The sequence below is a fragment of the Diceros bicornis genome, chromosome 11 (genome assembly GCF_020826845.1).
Source record: "Diceros bicornis minor isolate mBicDic1 chromosome 11, mDicBic1.mat.cur, whole genome shotgun sequence".
Classification (NCBI taxonomy): domain Eukaryota; kingdom Metazoa; phylum Chordata; class Mammalia; order Perissodactyla; family Rhinocerotidae; genus Diceros; species Diceros bicornis.
The window spans coordinates 20,895,956-20,915,405 of NC_080750.1; the positions used below are offsets into that span (position 1 = coordinate 20,895,956).

At 41.6% G+C, this 19,450-nt stretch overlaps 1 non-coding gene across 1 annotated transcript; it reads right to left on the bottom strand.

Annotated features, from left to right (window-relative positions):
* Positions 1-19,052: 19,052 nt before the first annotated feature.
* LOC131411637 (U7 small nuclear RNA) lies at positions 19,053-19,113 on the bottom strand. Its single transcript, XR_009221619.1, has one exon. It is a non-coding gene; the product is annotated as a U7 small nuclear RNA (small nuclear RNA).
* Positions 19,114-19,450: the final 337 nt, after the last annotated feature.

Sequence of the window (19,450 nt, forward strand, 5' to 3'; positions counted from 1 at the left end):
AACCCAACTGTCTCCTTAATTCTCCAAAACACACAGCACGGCTGTGACCAAACTGGAACTTTTAATCAAAATTTTTAGGTACCAAAAACTTTGGGATAACAGAACGGAAATAAATACTAAGAGTAACATAAAAACAGATGATCTGGTTCGCAAAATTCAGCTCTCTGCCCTGTTCGTACCTCCTTTTTTATCTCCTTCAACCCCTACCACCTGGTGGTGGCTTCAAGCCAAGTCCTGGAGAGAGAGGACTGTTCCCTTCCCACCTATCTCAGGATTTCTTTTTCTAGCCATGGACTCTTTTTTATTGGACAATAGATATTAAGAAAGTCCACTCCTCCAGAGGATATGCAACCCCTCCCCTGCAAGGCCTTATCCCACGGCCCCCACAAGACCAGAATGCACCTGGATTGGCCCAGAGCCCCATGAGACACACAGGAGGGTGAGGGGTGTTGATATTTTGGCACTGTAAGAAAGTCAGGACCGAACCCAAAATGCTTTCTTGTAACAACGGTTCTCATCCTTTTTGTGTTTGCAACATACCTGCAAGTGTTAGGATTTTGTAGGTACACTTGAAGGAATTGAAAATTAGCAAGTCAACGATTATTATAAAATAATCACTTCTGTGAGTACTGGTTGCGTTTTATCACTTTGCTTCTGTTGAGTAGAACAATGTGTTGATCTGACATTCTCTTCAAGCCTCTAAAGGCAAAGTTCTCCCTTGTTCCAGTAAATACTCTTTTGTTCTGATTTGATGTTACCACTACCTCCTGTCCCACGCCCAGCAAGTTGTCCATTTGTTCTACATCATGTTGCTTCTGCCTTTTGGACTCTATGGTCCACCTGATGGATGTCATAATAATAACCTTCATACGCAGATGTAGCCAAAATAAATTTTGTACATTGTTCTAAATTTGTTAGCACATTCATGAAGTTTTCTCTGACATACCAAAGTGCCACAGGACCCTGGTTGACAATCACTGTACTACATTATTAGGGTAATTTGAACAAGATCAGAATTTTTTTTTTTTTTTTTTTTGCTGAGGAAGATTTGCCCTGAGCTAACATCTCTTGCCAATCTTCCTCTTTTTTTTTGCTTGAGGAAGATCGGCCCTGAGCTAACATCTGTGCCAATCTTCCTCTATTTTGTATGTGGGTCACCACAACAGCATGGCTTGACAAATGGTGTAGGTCTGTACCCAGGATCCAAACCCGCAAACCTGGGCCACCGAAACAGAGCACACAGAACTTGAACCACTCTGCCACGAGACCTGCTCCAAGATCAGAATTTTTATACTGCATATTTTTAACTAATCTTGTTATATAAACTTTCTCTTAGTGTCATATGATAGGTATGTGAAAGATATTTGCATTTAAATTTCCTACATGTGTGTGAATTTAGGTGCATGTGTATGTTTTAAATAAACAATATGGCAAGGAATGCTGGCTGACATACAAAGATCTATAGCTGACTTTCTCAGTATGGGCCCTTGGGTTTTACGGTGTTGTGACTACCTCAAAACAAAGAGAAATGTTTTGCTATGAATTTCCTGTTCTTGAAAAACTACATGGTTGAAAAAACCTCTTCTTTCCCCTTGAGAACTATCCGTGTGCCAAAGTAAGAAGCCCTTGAAAGGATTATTCAGGCTTCCTCCTCCATCTTCTCCTCACTCCCAAAGTCTAATAATTTTAAAAAAGAGGAAACGGAAGAATACTTGTCACTAAACTTCTTAGCACTTTAAAATAGCCAGATGCATTGTATGCAACTGTGTCAAGTTTGGACTCACACCAGCCGTGAAAATACTCTCTGTCTTTTTTTAGGAAGTAAATTGCATATATATCGCGCTGAGTATTCAGAGAAGTGGTTTCCTTTTTGCTTTGTCTGAACTATTTGCATGTCAGTTTTAACCGTGCTCTGCGTCCACAAGCATTTTCTTCAGCTTGCCAAGCTGCACCAACCTCTGCTCATTTGCCCGAGTGGCTGCCCTTTATCAGCTGGTTGCTAAGAGGGCAAGACCAGTGGATCTTAGGCTTGGAAGGGACACTGAGATAGGTTATGAAATGCTCTTATTCTGTGAAAGAGGAGATTGAAGCTCAGAGAGGCTGACTGGCTTGCTGGAGGCCCCCAGCCGGTCTGTAATAGACCAGGAGCCAGGCCTCCTCAGTTGATTCAAGGCTGTACCTGCCGCACCTTAGGTGAAGCCCTTTGAACACTGTCAGGTGCTCTGTGAATGTGAGGCATCCATGGATGGCTGATGAAATCGCTGTTACACTCACTCCTTTATCAAAAGTGCAGAATCTAGGGGCTGGCCCCATGGCGTAGTGGTTAAGTTCAGTGCACTCTGCCTTGGTGGCCCAGGTTCACGTGTTCGGATTCTGGGTGCGGACCTATACCACTCATCAGCCACGCTGTGGCAGTGACCCACATACGAAATAGAGGAAGATTGGCACAGATGTTAGCTCAGGGTGAATCTTCCTCAAGCAAAAAGGGGAAGATTGGCAACAGATGTTAGCTCAGGGTGAATCTTCCTCACAAAAAAAAAAAAAAAAAAAAAAAAGTGTAGCCCTTGCCTTCAGCCAGCCCCTACCTGTGTCTTACTTATGAAATGGCTGAGAAAATACAAGAACCTTTCAGCCTCATTATTTAAAACCCTACGAATTTAAAGTTTGTGATAATCTGGATGTGAACACGTAATTCTTACAGAATAATAACTTCAAAATAAGCATTTGTTTTCTAAATGATAAATACTTGTAAGAGGAATTTTATCTAATTCAGTAGTTCAGAAAATGAAGGCTATCATTAAAATGGCTTCATCTTCTAGGTTCAACATCTAATTCTACAAAGAAAATAAAAATCTAATGTTTATGACACATTATGATGCAACATTCTGAGACCCACTGATTTGTGATGGTTTTCATTCACATTATTCTTAATTTTTATCCTTCCTTTAAATATGGGCTGGAATTGTTTGATATTGTGATCACACAAAAGTAACAAAATAAATGATCTGCTCCCCTACTTCTATGACTAGCTTCTAAATTTCATTTTTCTGTTGAATCCTCTCACTTACGTTTCATCCCCTCTCCCAGTGCATCCAAATGATTGAGGTTCAAATATGCATTATTTTCTCAATAAAGTCAGAAATCCCCTGGAAATAGAAGCAATATAGCAGAGCCACTTTCTTTCTGACAAAGATCCAAGGGAAGCACCTTTTGCACTAACTGGGTTATATCAGACATCTTGTAAAGTGTGTTTCCTGTGGGTCTGATTTGGGCTGTGGTATCTACAAGTCTGTGTAAACATAAACCATGAGATTTGCTTTTAATTTGTTTGGCAGCCAGATTTCCTTAGTTAATTGTCCTAGGCTAATTTTCAAGGCTTCTTCGTGGAATCTCACCCAAGTCGATGCACAATCATTTGAGACAACTATGAAGCAGGATCAGGCCGCCTGCGGTATGGGTGAGAGAAACTTGTTTATTGAATGGCCGAAACTCAATGAAGTTTACTCTTCTGTCATTGCCTGCAAACAGGCTCTTGGATCTCCCTTCCCGACACAGAACTTTCCAGCCACTTTCAGGTGCAGTATTAAGGTCCACTTCATGTTAAATCTTCTCCCTGCTCTCGTGTCAGGCCTGACCTCCAGCTTCAGTACCCCCAGGAGGGAAGGGAAGTGTGGTCTTTTCTTTCACTTGTTCTCTTTTTCCTCTCTCCTCATTTATTGCCTCTGGTTCTCTCTTCTTTCTCTGCGCAGAGCCAGGAAGAAGGGATTAGGGACCAGGTGGAAATGTTTCTTAACCGTCAGTGTTGTTATGAACTTGTCTCCTTCCCCTTGGGGTTCCTCCAGAGCCCTTGACTCTGTGGTTGACTTACTGTGACCCTTGGCCGTATACCGCAGAGCTGGGGGCTCCTTGCACCCTGTTTAACCCTGGAATGGAACCTACTGTCCAGTCCACGCTCAGTTCCTGGACCACTGTCAGCGCCTGAAGTCAGAGAAATTCTGGCTTTCACGTAAGCACATCCACTTGCTGCTTTAGTTTGAAATCGAGAGTTTTTTAAATTTTATTTGGCTGTGTTTTCCACCCTACCTGCTCTCCCGTCTTTGATATGAGTCTAGCTATGAAGTTGGAATTTAGTTTCATGCAGGATCTAGTTGTTTTATTGTAGGAGGGTCCCCCAGTGTATTGGGTCTGCTATACTGGGGTAGAAGTTGGACCTTTGATTTGGGGAAGCTTTGCAAAGATCCAGGTAGGGAGCAAGATGACCATCTCCCCCCATTGTAGGCTCGCCTGGCTCTATGAATATGTCTCTTGGACAGATGGTATCAAAGACCTCTCTATTTCTACATGGTCCCATCTAAGAATCTATTTTAAAAGTTTCTAGGCTTATATAGTCTGGATGGGGTGGTAATAGCTGGACTGTTTTTTCCCTGTTTTATGAAGTTGTTTTTTTTTTTAGATTTTGTGTGAGTACTTAGTACTTACTGTCCCCAGCTTTGGGGCTTTAGCCAAAATTCTGAGATAATAGGAAATGTCCCATCTTGTTCTGTGGTACTTAGTGCACGGTTGAGCCGCAGAGTTTTTAGACCATAGCTCTTAGTCTCATTCTGGAACTCTAAACACCACTTAAGCTGGTAAATCTCAGCCCTTCTGAGGACCTGAACTCTACCATTAATTGAGTTATCTGGTGAGAGCTTTGGTTGGTAATATTTGACTTCAGGTTTCTAGTGCCCTCTTGCAAGGTGTAGGGATTTAGAATATAACCACCATGGCATATTTGAGATCTTCAACATGATTTCTAGAAAAGGAAAATCAGAGCAGTCCATCTTATAGTGTTTTCACTTTGAGCTTGGACTTCTCTCAGACAAGCTGCATGTCACGGGGACTATATAGTAAGAACATTGGAGAAGGGGACGTAAATGGGAAAAGCACACGAGAAGTCAAGATAATGGCTACCACAGCCATTAAGGGCAAAGCTTATGGTCTCTAATGCTTCAGCAAAATTCCCCATCCAGAAGTTTCCCAAAAGTATCATGGAAGCCTTAGGGAAGCTTCATCCCAAGCTCTTCAAAATGCATCGGGCTATATCATGGACCCCTGACTACCACTCAAACATTGTTGAGCCCTAGAAATTTTTGAGCTCTGGTAAGTTTTCTAAACACAAATCTCTGAGGGTGTAATAGTTTGGAGTTTCTGTCATCTTATCCTAATTTTCTGAGTACTCGCCTCCCCTTCACAGCCATATTTTTGTGCTATGCAGTTCTCTGGCCTTAACTGCTTGAATTGAGGTAGACAACTTGACCCCCTCCAGGCTTGATGTTTCTTTCAAGACTTTGGAATTGGAACCAAGAAATAGATAGTCTGTACTTGTGGCTGAAATTTAAGTAATATAAACTCAGGAACTGTGCATGGAGAAGCATAAAAGGGAGGAAAAGAGAGATACTTCCTTGTCTCTTGAGGGTTTTCCAGGTCCCAGAGCACTGCACAGCTCTTAGTATCCTTCTCGTGAATTTTCCTCTTAGGCAAAAGATGGCTCAAGTTAACATCTCTTATTTAAAACCAAGACAGCCTTGACTAAGACAGAGAGCCCTCTAGTTTTGTAGTATTTCTTATAGTAATTTGTGTGAATTCTATGAACTTGATTATACTTTTGTTTGTGTTGTGAGAGGAGGGGGAAACAGAGGTCATGGAGAGAGGGTTACTGCATTGTTCAGGGTTCGGAGTTGCAGACAACAGACTCCACTGGAGTCAGTTTAAACAGAAAAGAGTAAATTAAAGAGTATTAGTTCATAGAATCTCTGAACGGAACCAGGCTTGGAGTTTACGTGACTAAGAACAAATCAGCCAAGTAGAACACATCCAAAAGAATTGTCCAATCACACCATGGGATTGTTCTTAGAGGCACCTGTGACGTTAGGGTCTGATGGCAGAAATGCTTCCACAGCTAATCCAGGAAAAGCCAAAGTCTTCTTCTACCATATTTATTGGAAGAGCCTGTCTCACTGAGCGTTCAGCCACTGCCTCAAATTACTTCCACCTCCAAATTAGTGGTTCCACGTGAACCCGAAAGGGGTGCACAGAGGTGTTGATAAAACACTGAGTGTGCAGAGGCTTAGGGAGAAGACAAGGAGGCCACAAAGGGTGGAGCCCACATACCTGGAGGCAAGTGGTAGGGACCCCAGAGTCCAGCAGTGAGTTTCAGTGTAACCCACTATGACCAACCAGGATTAACTACACCTTGGTGGACACCAGCAGAGGGCACTCAGAGACCAGACCGGAACAACAAAAATCTGCTCGCTGGCAGGCCAGGGTTCCCACTCCCAACTTCTGTCACTCCCTGAAGGCCATCTTGGGAAGGAAGAGGGAGAGAAGAGCCCCCTTGAGGAATTTGGAAGAATCAGCACGGATAGGGGATTTAACTTTGAATTGATTGAATATTTACCCCAAAGAGAGTAAGTTAAACTGAAAAAGATTTTCCTAAAAGCAGAAGAGACTTAGGTTTAAGTTTTAAAAAATTCTCTCTGCTACTGGGTGGGATTGGGGCCCCATAGCAAGTTGAGATCCACAATAGAAAATAAGAGAAAACTATATTTTTGCACATCTGAGTTGTAATGTTTACATTTCAACCTCCCTGGATGCAAACTGGGAAACCGTAAGCTCCTTTGGAGAAGCATCTGGTGGTGGTGTGGAAATGGCTTGGTAGCATCATGAGAGTCGGGAAAGGACAAAGATAGTCCTTTTCTTTTTGTTGGAGCTGATGTTGATGTTGCGAGGATTCCTAGGTTTCTGGTGGGCCTAGAGAAGCCCAAGAGCCTGCTTGGAAGGTTGAAGGGACTCAGTGCCGAAGATGAGGGAGTGGATGGTTGAGATGGGGATAGACACACCTCCACAGGACCCTCAATGCCAGCAGGCTGCAGAAGAGGTGCCCTGCTGGCCACTCATGACCACCCTCTCATGGCGTGAGAGAGCCAGCTGCTAGACACTGCCAGTGCCAGAGACCAGCCAGGGAAAGAGACCAACAGAGAAGAGGCCGCAGGACTTCCCAGCTACCCCCTTCAGTGGCGATGTCCACCAGATGCCCAGGCACCGGCAGGGCCACAGGGCCCCTCTCCCACAGACATGAGGACATGACTGAACATTTACCCAAAAGAGATTGACTTTATCTGAAAGAGACTGTTTAAACCTGACACGAACAGATCATTTTAATTGGCAATTTTAATTTTATTTCTCACAGTTTAGCCTAGTGACAAAGAGCATGAACTCTGGAGCCATACGACCCAGGTGCGAAGGTCTTGGGCAAATAATTTAATTCTCTGACACTGTTTGCTCATCTGCTAAATGGAGATCCTAATAGCACTACTTTCTAGGATGTGTGAGGATTAAATAGTTCTTATATCTCAAGTACCTTGAAGAGAGCCTGGCACACGGAGCAGCCACCACGTAAGGAGTTTGCTATGATCATTGCCCTACGGGATGATGATTCATGAGGAATCTAAAATCCATTGCAGAAACCAAAAAAAGAGCTCCGCATTTGCTCCATCTCCTCCGTGCTATGTAAATTTTGGACCCCATCACAGACAGATACGTGGCTCCAACAGAGTCACACCTAAGGCAGCAGCCCCTGGGGGTAGTATGTCAAAAGTCCTGCTTCATTCCGGAGGCTAAGCTCAGAAACACAGGCTGCAGAAGTCTGTTATACGCGCCCACACACCCCTCTTTTGAGCGATTTCTGCCTTTTAGCATTCAGGGCCGTTTCCAGCCCAGAGACTGCCCCCCTGCCTTGGTATGACTGCCTGTTTTAGCTGCTATTCTTTTATCTTCCCCAACTGGGTGAAGTTGCTCTCTGAATTTTTATAGCATTTCAGGATGAGGGAGGCTATTGTTACAAGAAGAACCTTTAAGTGTATTGTTCATTCCTTTGAACAGAGATTTGTTGTTGTTATTTTAAGATTCTAAACCTTTGGGGCAGGGAGAGTTTTAGAAGAACAAACTCTTCAACGCATAATGAGACTGGATCTGTGTCAGTTGCCTGTGGTAGAGCCTGGTGTTAACAAAACTTGGGTCAGGCTTCTATCTTGCATGGGCTGTGGCTAACTGTGCCCCCTTGCTTCCTGGCAGCAGACTCTCAGGGGGCCACCTATGGATTTACACAGATATTTACTCATTGAGGTGCTAGTGAGGGCAGGTGAGGAACCCACTGTGCAATTACCATTTGCCGAGCACTCGTCACACGCCAGCATCACCCCAGGCACCCTGCATTAGATGCTATGTTAGTGCCCTAGGGCTGCAGGAACAAATTACCACACACCTGGTGGCTTAAAACAATAGAAATTTATTCTCTCACAGTTTTGGAGGCTAGAAGTCCAAAATCAAGATGTCAACAGGGCTGTGCTCCTTCAAAAGAGCTCAAAAGGCTCTAGGGGAGAATCCTTCCTTGCCTCTTCCATTTCTTGCGGCCACATCACTCCAATCTCTGCCTCTGTGGTCCCATTGCTTTCTCCTCTTCTCTGTGTCTTCTCCTCTTCTGTCTCTTATAAGGACACTTATCATTGGATTTAGGGCTCACTCAGATAATCCAGGAAGAGCTTGTCTTGGGATCCTTAGTTACATCTGCAAAGACCCTTTTTCCAAATAAGGTCACATTCACAGGTTTTGGGGATTAAGACATGAACATATGTTTTTCGGGGCCATCATTCAATCCGCTATAGATACCTCTGAAATTCTCACAATTACACTCTGAAAGCATGTATCATTATCTCAAAACTCAACTTCTAAGAGTTTTAAGTTGTTCAGGGTTACACACCTCGTAAGCGACAGAGCTGATTTAAACGCAGGATTGTCTGGTTTCAAAGCTGTTGTTCTTTCTGCTATATCATGCTAAAGATAACAATAATAATAAATAATTACAGCTGATATTTATCGAATACACTATGTTAGATGTATTAGAAGTATTATTTCTATACTTTATAACAATCCTACAAATCCTTTTTTTTTTGGTGAGGAAGATTGGCCATGAGCTAACTTCCTCTATTTTGTATATGGGGCCCTGCCACAGCATGGCTTGATGAACAATGTGTAGGTCCTCACCTGGGATCTGAACCTGTGAACCCCAGGCTGCTGAAGTGGAGCATGGGAGTTTCACCACTACGCCACCGGGCTGGCTCTGAAATTAGGTCTTTTTATTCACAATTTATAGATGATGAAACTGAGGCTCGGGTGAGTTAAAAAGGCTAAAGGTCATACACAGAACAAGTGGTTAAGCAGGAATTCAAAATCAAAGAAAACCAAATGCCGCTAGAGAAATCTTCAAAGCACTGAGAAACCTACAGATAGGAGGTTAGCAGCATGACTTTTGGTAGAGGAAGGATGGCTAAGTCTCTTAGAAAGGCATTAAAAATTCCTGAAACATTTAGGATCAGTTGAACCCTACCTGGTGCAGTGTGGTGTGGGCATTTTCCGCTCTGTGAGTGGAGCAGAGACTTGAGGCGTTGTCTTCTCTTTCCAGCCCTTAAGCCTGTCTCGGCTGTCAGCTTCTGTCCACGCCTTGACTTTGCCCAAGTAGAGAGGACTGCCTTTGACTCTACAGAAAGCACAGTCACTTCACTTTGAAAAGCACTAAGCATTTTCAGAGCTCTATCTCAGTTAGTTCTTAGAACAGGCCCTGAAGTTGGCAGGGTAACTCTCGTTATCTTCATTCTACAGGTGAGGAGACTGAGCTTCGAAGTGAGTTGTTACTGGCTATTCGCTTCACACAGAGGCGGCAGCAACTTGAGGCCCGACTGACCACAACTCTAATTCTTTTCCACTGCACCAAGCCTGTTTTATATTAGAAAAAAATACAATCCAAGAACGAAATAAGGATAAATTTGGCTAGTGTCAGCTTTGGGTTGGTTAAAAAAAAAAGGGCCAGTCCGGTGGCGTAGTGGTTAAGTTTGCACGCTCTGCTTCTGAGGCCCTGGGTTCACGGGTTCGGATCCCAGGCGCAGATTTACACACCACTCATCAAGCCATGCTGTGGCGGAGTCCCACATACAAAATAGAGGAAGATTGGCACAGATGTTAGCTCAGGGCCAATTTTCCTTACCAGAAAGAAAAAAAAAAGAGAGTAGGATAATGATCTCCATTCCCTTTTCAATCTTGACAATCAACTACTGTATTTTAGCACTGGTACTCAAAAGTGATGTGCAACTGAGAATTTTTTCTTAAGGGCAGAAAGCTCTTTTGTGACCTTATTTTCCTTGCAATTCCAAACAAGAGGGCTAAGTGTGCTCTGTTATGTCCAGTTTGATGTTTATAGTCCCAGCCTCAGATGATAGATATGACTTCATAATGCTGAACTTGATATGACACAGTTCTGAGCCCCTCTTCCAAAAACTGAGGCTGTACATGCCAAAACTTTATGACAACAAGTCATAGAATTGGAATGAAAGAAATGTAATACTCACATCCTCCTAACTCAGATAATATACAGAAATATCTGTAAGCCAATGGTTCTCAGTCTGCATACTTGAGAAGAAGGTGATTTTCTAAATAACGTTGCAGAGAAAATAATTTCACCTGAGGAGCATGATTGCCCATCAAAAGAATCATTCTCTATGTGTGGTGTGAATGAATGCTCCTTCTCGTCTCTTGAATCATTATTTCCAACATAAATCTTACGCACCTCCTTAGATATCATGGCCACTGCCCACTTCTAGGACCTTCAAATATTCAGCTACCATCCTCCACTGGCTCCCCCACCCAACACAGTTCCCCTGTCTGAGACTGACCAGTCACTTGTCTTGGAAGCACCCTTCACTCCTCACCTCCACTACACACACACACACACACACACACACACACACACACACAGCCAAGCCAGCCAGCACGCACCTAGAGTTTTTAGCTCTTCTTGTCACTTCCAGACTTGGATGAAACACCATACATCAGGCTGGGGGGTCTGGCATCCTTAGTGGTCGGGCAGGTCACTTGATATAACTTAGAAATGTGAAGGATTTAATTCCCAGTGGGGTAAATTTTGACCAATAAGAAACAGGCAATGGGAGGCAGCTGGAAAGATACACTCCCTCTATTTTGTCCTTCCCAGGGAGTACTAGAGGCATGGTTTCCCCTTGTACCCCATTCCAAGATGTCTCACCTGCCAAAGGGACACATCTGCTGAGCACTCACTGTGCCTCATCACAAAGCAGAGGCCACATCCATCAGGCATCACTTTGCACTGCTTCATATCCTTCCTTCCCTTCTTTTGTTTTTCCTCAGCCTCTCTGGCCTAGGTTTCCACTTCCCAAATAACGTATCAGCACTTGAATCCTGGCTTCAGGCTCTGTTTTCTAGGGAATCTAGTCTATTTCTCATTGGATTGTTGTAGAATTTTTCCAATGTGTGATTCTCATTTGCAGGCACTCCCCTTTCCAATTTAGTCCAACACGCCCCTGAAGCACACGTTGATTGTGGCATTCCCCTTCAGTGGGCCCCTGTTGTCTATAAAATAGAGCCTACATTCCATTATCTGGCATTAACAGCCCTGTAGATTTGCTCTCAAAGTAATTTTCCAATTTTATTTTCCATGATTTTTATTTATACACCCTGTTCTCTGGCCAAACTGAACTATTTGAAACTTTCTTTATTAGCCCATATTTTCTGAGCTCCATGCCCTTAATCACGCTGTTCCCTCAATCTGTAATGTGCACACTTACTTCTCCTCTCCACGTGTTTAAATTCTATCCATCAAGGGCAAGTTCAAATGCCACCTCCTTCTCAGATTAATCATCAATTCCCTCCCCGCTACTGCAAGCCCATAAAAATCAATAATCTCTCTTTTCTGAATCCTCACATCATCTTATCTATACTTCTCTTGTGGTACTTCCTACTTTTTACCCTACATTGCAGTATTTTGCTATATTTATTCTCCCCAATTAGACCATAAGCTCCTTGAGGGCATATCTGCCTGATTTAGCCTTGTTTTCCTGATGTTTGGCATGGTAACGTGCACATGATTGGTGCTTAAGAAAATGTCATGAGATGAATAAACAGTCTATATATTATATAAAAGCCTAGGATTATGGCTGAAAACTAAGTAAATTAAAATATTTCTTATCTCAAGCCCTAGATCCTTGGTTTTTCGGGAATGTACAGGAAAAAAATAAAGGCCACAAGGATGCTTCTATTTGTAAGTCGAAAGGTCAAGAGATATTAATAGTGAGAATGCTGTGGCTTTCTGCCTGAGGCCGTCAAACAGAACATGCCATAGCATTTTGCTGACTGTGGACAGTTGGCTAAGACATAGTACCTAATGATCTAGCTTCTTAAGAAATGGACTAGTCTACAAGGCTTCTGAATAATGATTCCTTCTAAAAATGGAGGAAATTTTTGATAAAAAAAAATTCCAGGCTAAGGATATTTTTACAGTTCTTTTACAGCACTATAAAATCTAACAGGTTAAAGCCCACAGCAAAAGAATAACCACACAGAAAATGTATTAACTGTTTAAACATACTATTTATAGTCACTCTATATTAATCATTTCTAAGATAAATGAAATCTTCATAGGAAGAGTAGGCAAAAACATTGTCTGAGTATTTCTCTTGTGTGAGATGATAAACTATGAAATTCAAAGGTTTTTGGGAAATCCAATCATATATTTATTTGTTAATAACAATTAATGAACTTATATAGAAACTCTTATATGGAAATTCAATAACATTGGAAAAGTAAATGAATAGTGCAAATGGGCATTATTATCTTTCAATATATATGAAAACTAAGATGTTTATATGGTTGACATCTATTGGATAGTATTTGAGATTAGGAAAACTTATTTTATGAAAATAGAGATAAATTCTACTTAAAAATTAAGAAATTCCATATGTAAAAAGGTAAAATTATGAGGTCACGCATAGTTAGATTTTGTTGGTAGAAACAGACTTTATTAAATCAGTAGAATCAAGTACATACGACATGGTGGGCAAGACACTTGGAAAAGTAGAAATGATGGCAAGAAAGAGATCGTTAAGGTTTTCATTCTCATAATCACAAGAGAGGGGGAAGAAATGGGGTTCAGTTGAAATAATAACAGATCATGTAGAAATGGTTGGGCTGGGGATCAAAGAGATGCAATGGGCCTGTGAACTCAGGAATTCCTCGGGCAGATCTCCCTCTGTGGTTCTCCCCTTGGCACCATCATGACAAATGTACCTAAATCAGGCGTTTGTGGATCCACGCTGCCTCACCAGTCCTACCTATAAGTGTCACCCGCTGGCGTGGGAGACAGCAGAGCTCATTCTTTTCAGGGCTGTCGTGGGTCGATTCCATTGGGAATCACTGTGACAGCCTGCTGCCCCAGTGGTTCTCCTTGCTTCTTACTCCTGCTAAAAATGGAATGTCCTTCCAGAGGAGTCAGCAACAGCCTGAACCAAGTGACTGCAGTCTGGGGGCAGGCTCACACAGGCCCAGTTCTGTTTAATGCCCCCTATCAAGAAAAAGGGTATACTTTTTGCTGGCATGATTTCAAGAACTTGTGTTTTATAGCCTCCTCTTAAAATGGTCAAAACTTTTTTTTTAAAAAAAGATACTCCATTCCTTATAGCTGTGTACGGAGCTAGTTTCCCAACCACTAATTTTTTTCCTCAGAAATACAGAAAGACCACGGTATTTGAAACGGTTTCGTCACATCCTTGAGGTACTTTTTTTCCGTCTTCCCTGTCGGTGACTCTCTCATAGGTTCTACGCAGTGCTTACCATACAACCAAATCAATTCACTAAATGAAGTATGCTCTGTGTGAGATGTGAGCACAGGAAAACCTGCTGGGGATGGAATAAGCGCCAAAGAAGATATGACAATCCTTCCACCCTAACAAAAAAACAGAAACTAACCGTCTTGAATTTCACTTCTTGTGGCTCTTTTAAAATTCCAAAATATTCTTTATGCATTAAATAGGGACAGTGCAAAGTTCAAAATGGGATTAAAGACCAAGGATTTGTTTTGTGTGTATGAGGAAGATCGGCTCTGAGCTAACATCTGCCAATCTTCCTCTTTTTGCTGAGGAAGATTGGCCCTGGGCTAACATCCGTGCCCATCTTCCTCCACTTTGTATGGGATGCCGCCACAGCATGGCTTGACAAGTGGTGCGTTGGTGCACGCCCGGGATCCGAACCGGCAAACCCCGGGCCGCCGCAGCAGAGCGAGCCTACTTAGCTTGCGTCACCAGGTCGGCCCCCAAAGACCAAGGATTTTAAGAAGTAAATTCAAATAAAGATTATAAGCCACTGATTGAACTAAAGAACTCTTGAGCGGCAGCAGCCAGACAATTTTGGTAATTTCCAGGGATTCTAACTTTTTGATTGTGTTTGATTGTGTTCAGACCCTTTATAGCAGAAAAACTCAGGTCAAAAAGCACAACGCACCCACAAAACTTTCAGTGTGACAAGTTTTCATCACTCCCAGAGGAGTGAGATTGCCTGAGAGCCTCCCCACTTGACCGATTTAAAACTGGTGGCCATTCCATAAGAATGCCTCGTGGAGTGACTGCTGTTACGTCTACGAGATGTTTTTGTTATGTATGCACTTTAGTTTGGGGTTCATGTAGTCAGTGAATGTCTAAATCTACATTCTCCACAGAGTCTGGTCTCCCAGAGAACAGTAAGAATTAAACGTTAAACAACTGTAATAATGCTAATCTCAAAGAGTATCTAAAGTTTAATGTGCAATTCTTACTATGCTCTAGGATGCTTGTTCCAAATACCTGTCCAATAATAGTTACATGGGCAACCCATCCCTGTCTACTCCTTTAGTTGTAATGCCTTCTAACTGTATAGCTCTTTTAGAAACACGTTCATTGAAATAATCTCATTTAATCCTCATAACAGCTCTGTCTGTTATAGATTATTATCATTATATTTTCACAAATGAGATCTAGGAGAATAGGAGATTCAGCTAAGTCTTACAGCTAAATAAGAGTTAGAGCTGAGACTTTAACTGTATGTAACATATGACTCCAAGTTTACTTCTTACAGCCACAGTTGCCTCCCATGTAATTACTTTCGAGATGCAGTCTCAAAAGAACACTTTAAGAAAGTTTTATACATGTATCTATCCTCACCAATAAAAGGAACTTTAGTACCTTTGACAAATCAACAGTCTTGTGTTGAATGCTCTAAAATTTAAAATGACATCATAATCAACCTGATTGGAAACAAAACTAAGAAGATAGAGGAGTGGGAGTATAATTACAGAAAAACCAAGTAGTAGATCTTTACTGCTCAGTTTTATTTAAAAAAAAAAAAAGCTAAATATTCAAAATTATTTAAAGTCATGTGAAGCTGATACCATGGTTTCAATTTGAGGTTTAAAAGAGGTCTCAGGAACATTGGCCCATTTCCACCAGCAGGGGTCAGTAGGCATTCCCCATTGGTTTCTTATGCATTGTAGTCTTAAGGACCCCATACAGGGCTCCCCAGTCCCCACCTCCCAAGTTGAGGAGTCTAAGAATAACAGAATGGAGTGTGCTGACTTCGTTTAATTCTTAAAAGTCCTCCTGAAGGTCTGGAGCACTAAATCTCTCTAGCAGAATGCATCACAGTATCACATTTCTCTACAAATTTTAGATAAGTTACAGGAATTGGGAAGAAGAAGTTCAAGAGTGTGCAATTAACTTTTATTATTCAAGATCAGAGTAAGCTGCTTAAATACTTTTTATTATTGGAAGTTCAGTTTGTACTTATCTCTAAGCAAGGAACACCAGGGTCTGCCAGGGACATTGATGGTAATAGTCTGCCCAGATTCTAGAGAGAATCCTTTTCTCTCCACCCCACAAAAAATGCTGAATAAAGAAAGTCACAAATTTATATCAGCCTGGGCAGTTGAATTATGAGTTAGTTTCATCAAGGCTAGCAAAAATGACTGAATGCCTGGATAGTACGATTGTTATGAATAGTGAGAAAGCACGAGGAATATAAGAAACAGAGGAGCCCCCTAAGAGAGGCAATGTGCAGATTAAGTCCCCACAGCAGCGTGGGAATGACCTCCAGGGAGTTTTGACCCTTCCTCCCCATCTTCAGCCCCTAAACCTTCACTTTCTGTACCTCCCCAAATACAATCAGGCAGGATGTAAAACTAAGTCTATCAGGAAGCACTGATGTGTTTTCAGCTCCTCAGAGAATTTCAAAGAGAAACAGACTAATACTTCAGGGCTCTTGGTTCCCAGGCCATGAAGGACCTGACCCTGAAGCCAACACCTAATTCACAGAGAAGTCTCAGCTCCTGTCACAAGAGGATTTTAAATTGGAATGTGGAAGTGCCTGAAGGTCCCTTTTCCCCATTCTTTGGGGACAACACTCCCTAGTCCCAGACCAGACCTATTAGGAGAGTTCCCACTGTTACCTTTTAGGAGCATTATCTAAAAGCATGAGAAAAATAAGAAGCAGTGCTTCCTCACCAGAAAGGTTACAGGCCCTCTCAAGTGCATCCTGATGAGGACAACGTATGACCTTGGGCTCATGGGCTCTATAAAAGGCCAGAATTACTAGAGGCTGGAGGTTTAAAAGTACGTCTCAAAGAACAGCAAATGCATTCCATTGGGGGGGTAATTTTAATGTTTGGGTGGGTATTAGTACTATGTATTAGACATAATCTAAAACAAAAACACTTTCTTTTTAAATATACCACATTTGACATCTAATGTTATTCTGTCTCTGGGAACTGGATTCTGAGTCTTACAGATCCCTCTGCAAAGTCCGTGCCCCCTAGCTACCCCCAGCATGACTTTAGTGCTCTGCTGTCTGGATATGTCAGCATCACAGGAAGAATGCCCTAGCATCCAACCATTACGGGTAAAGAAGATCTCGGAAATCAGCTAGCCACTGCAGGGGAAGCAATTGAAGTTGTTAACTTGTTTTCTTCCAACACAGAAAAGGGCATTTCCTTTGTCCTCGATTGACCAAAAAACGCTTTTAAACACTCAAGTGGGAGCAGTTTGCAAATGGCCAGGGTGCTGCTGGTAGTTATCAATTTGAGTCCTGTTTCCCAGGTTGGAGAAGCACGTGTGCTCAGTTGCCTTTCTGCAGGCGCACCTCCTGCAGAGGTGTTGACAGGAAAGAGCAGGAAGGGAGAATAATGTGAGCTGCTTTCACCAGGAAGCTTCAGATCATTTCCCTTTGTCTCCGCACCCCTTTGGGAGATTTTGATCCAGTCTGCTGTGGTGAGAAGAAACTCTCAACATTACAAAAACAAAAAAACAAAAAACCCAACTTTCATTTTCCTCCTAAGAAATGAAATTTTATTTCTGGATGACAAGGGCCTGGGAAGGCCGTGGTGTGGGCTATGAGTGATCCTTTCTCAGCTGTTGAACATCAGTAGACTACACATCCGAAGTATAGAGGTAGCTCTTAAAATATCAGCCAAAGTAAGAGTTTTAGAACAGAATATCTTCTAGAAACTATGTGAATGTTACTGAGTCTTTCAAATAATAGTGTAACCTCTGTGACAGAGCAATAGTCTTCATGGGCTGTATTTATATAGAACTGAGTTCATGGAGATCCAAAAGGCGGGTCTGGAGATGCCGGGCCCCTTGTTAGCTGTTTATCTATTATTCGTATTCTCCTACACACGTTATCTACTTTTTCTCCATCTCCTGGATACTCAGCAGAGATGCTTTAAGAATGTCTGTAACTTAATCTCCCGCCTGGCATCACCTAGGAGTACAGGAGTACAGGGGCACTGTGGCAGGTTAACCAAGCTCCTGAAGACAGGTGCTGTGGACATAGAGGTACAAGTTGGTGGAGTGACACTTCTCTTGATGACGAGGAAGAAGAAAGCTGAAATCCCAAAGCTGACACCTGCCACCCACATAAATTGATGAGTTAGTAAGGGCCTTTCTGTTTAATTAGAAATCAACCAAAGACCCTGGTGTCATAATTTATTCTCCTGCAAAATGATGTGACCCTGAGGTTCCAGCTATAACCATAGAGGAATTGGAGGTTGGTAAATGACTCTCCGAATCAAAACTTTAAAGATGTAGGAGGGGCAGAAGGAAGAAAATGTATCATTAATAAACAGGATGAGGCCAGCTGGCAAACATTCACCTAATGAGGTCACCTACTTCTATATGATGAAATGTTACACAGCCAGTTTCAGAACACTGTGTATCATAGGATCCCATTTATCATTACTTCAGCATGAGATACTAAATTAATGTCACTTTATTTTTAATAGTTAAACAAAAGCCCAATTCTGTCTATTGCAAGCCACAGATGAGTGAAGTACATGGTATGGACGTACCGTGGTCCCCTCCACTACTGCCTATCAGTGGGCACTGGCCTTGGTCCCAGTTCTATAAACAATGCTACAGTAAACATCCCTGTTCATGGAACCTTACGTATTGAACCTTTTGCTTCTTTTTTTAAGTTATAAATATTTCAAACATACAGAGAAAAACAGATGATAATCCAAAAACCACTGAAGTACCCAACATTATTTTTTAAATAATTGTTAAAATTTTGCCATATTTACTTTAGGTTTTATTTTTTTTAAATAAGGTTAGAATTATAAAGACTTCTTTATTCCTCTTCCATTCCATTTCTTTCCCTCCCTAACCACTATCTTAAATCAGCTATATATTGGTCTCATCCACATTTTACTATGTGTATATAGTTCTGTGTAATTTTAAGATTTCTATAACTAGGCTCACACTATAGGTATTTTTCTGCAATTTATCTTTTATTCAGCATTGTATCTTTTAAGAATTATCCACATTGACACATGTAGAACCAATTCTTTAATTTTGACAGATTACCACAGTTTACTCATCTGATATTTACTTATAAAATACAATGTGATTCATATTGTTTCCACTTATTCTCTATTATAAACCGTGCTTCATTACTCCTCCTTATACAGGTCTCCTTCAAGTTCTAGCTGGTGTGTATACCCAGCTGTAAGGTTGGTGGGTCAGATACCGTGCTTATCGTCAACTTCACATGGTATTGCCAGATTTGTACCAATTTGCACTCATATAGTGTGTAAGAATTCTCATTTCCCCACATTTTTACCCATGCTTTTGGTGGGGGGCTTCTGGTGAGCACTGGAAAATGTGCTGGACAAATCCTAAAAGAGCTGTAACACTTACCAATGCTTTTCAATCTTTGTCACCTTGTAATAAGAGACAAAAACTCATTGTAGTTTTTATTTCTTAGATTTCCAGTGAGTTAAGTATATTTTCAAACGTTTACTGGCTATTTGGTTTTCCTGATCTGTAAATTCATATCCTTTGTCCAATATTTTTTTCTCTTAGGTTGGTTGTCTTTTTCTTATTGATTTGGAAGAATTCTTTGTGGTAGATTGAATCATATGAAATTGCCATGTGTAGGTCAAAAATTATTGAATATTGGCAATTTCATTTAGATAAAACAAATATTTCTGGATATAGATTTTTTGATCATTATATGAATGGCAGCTATCTTC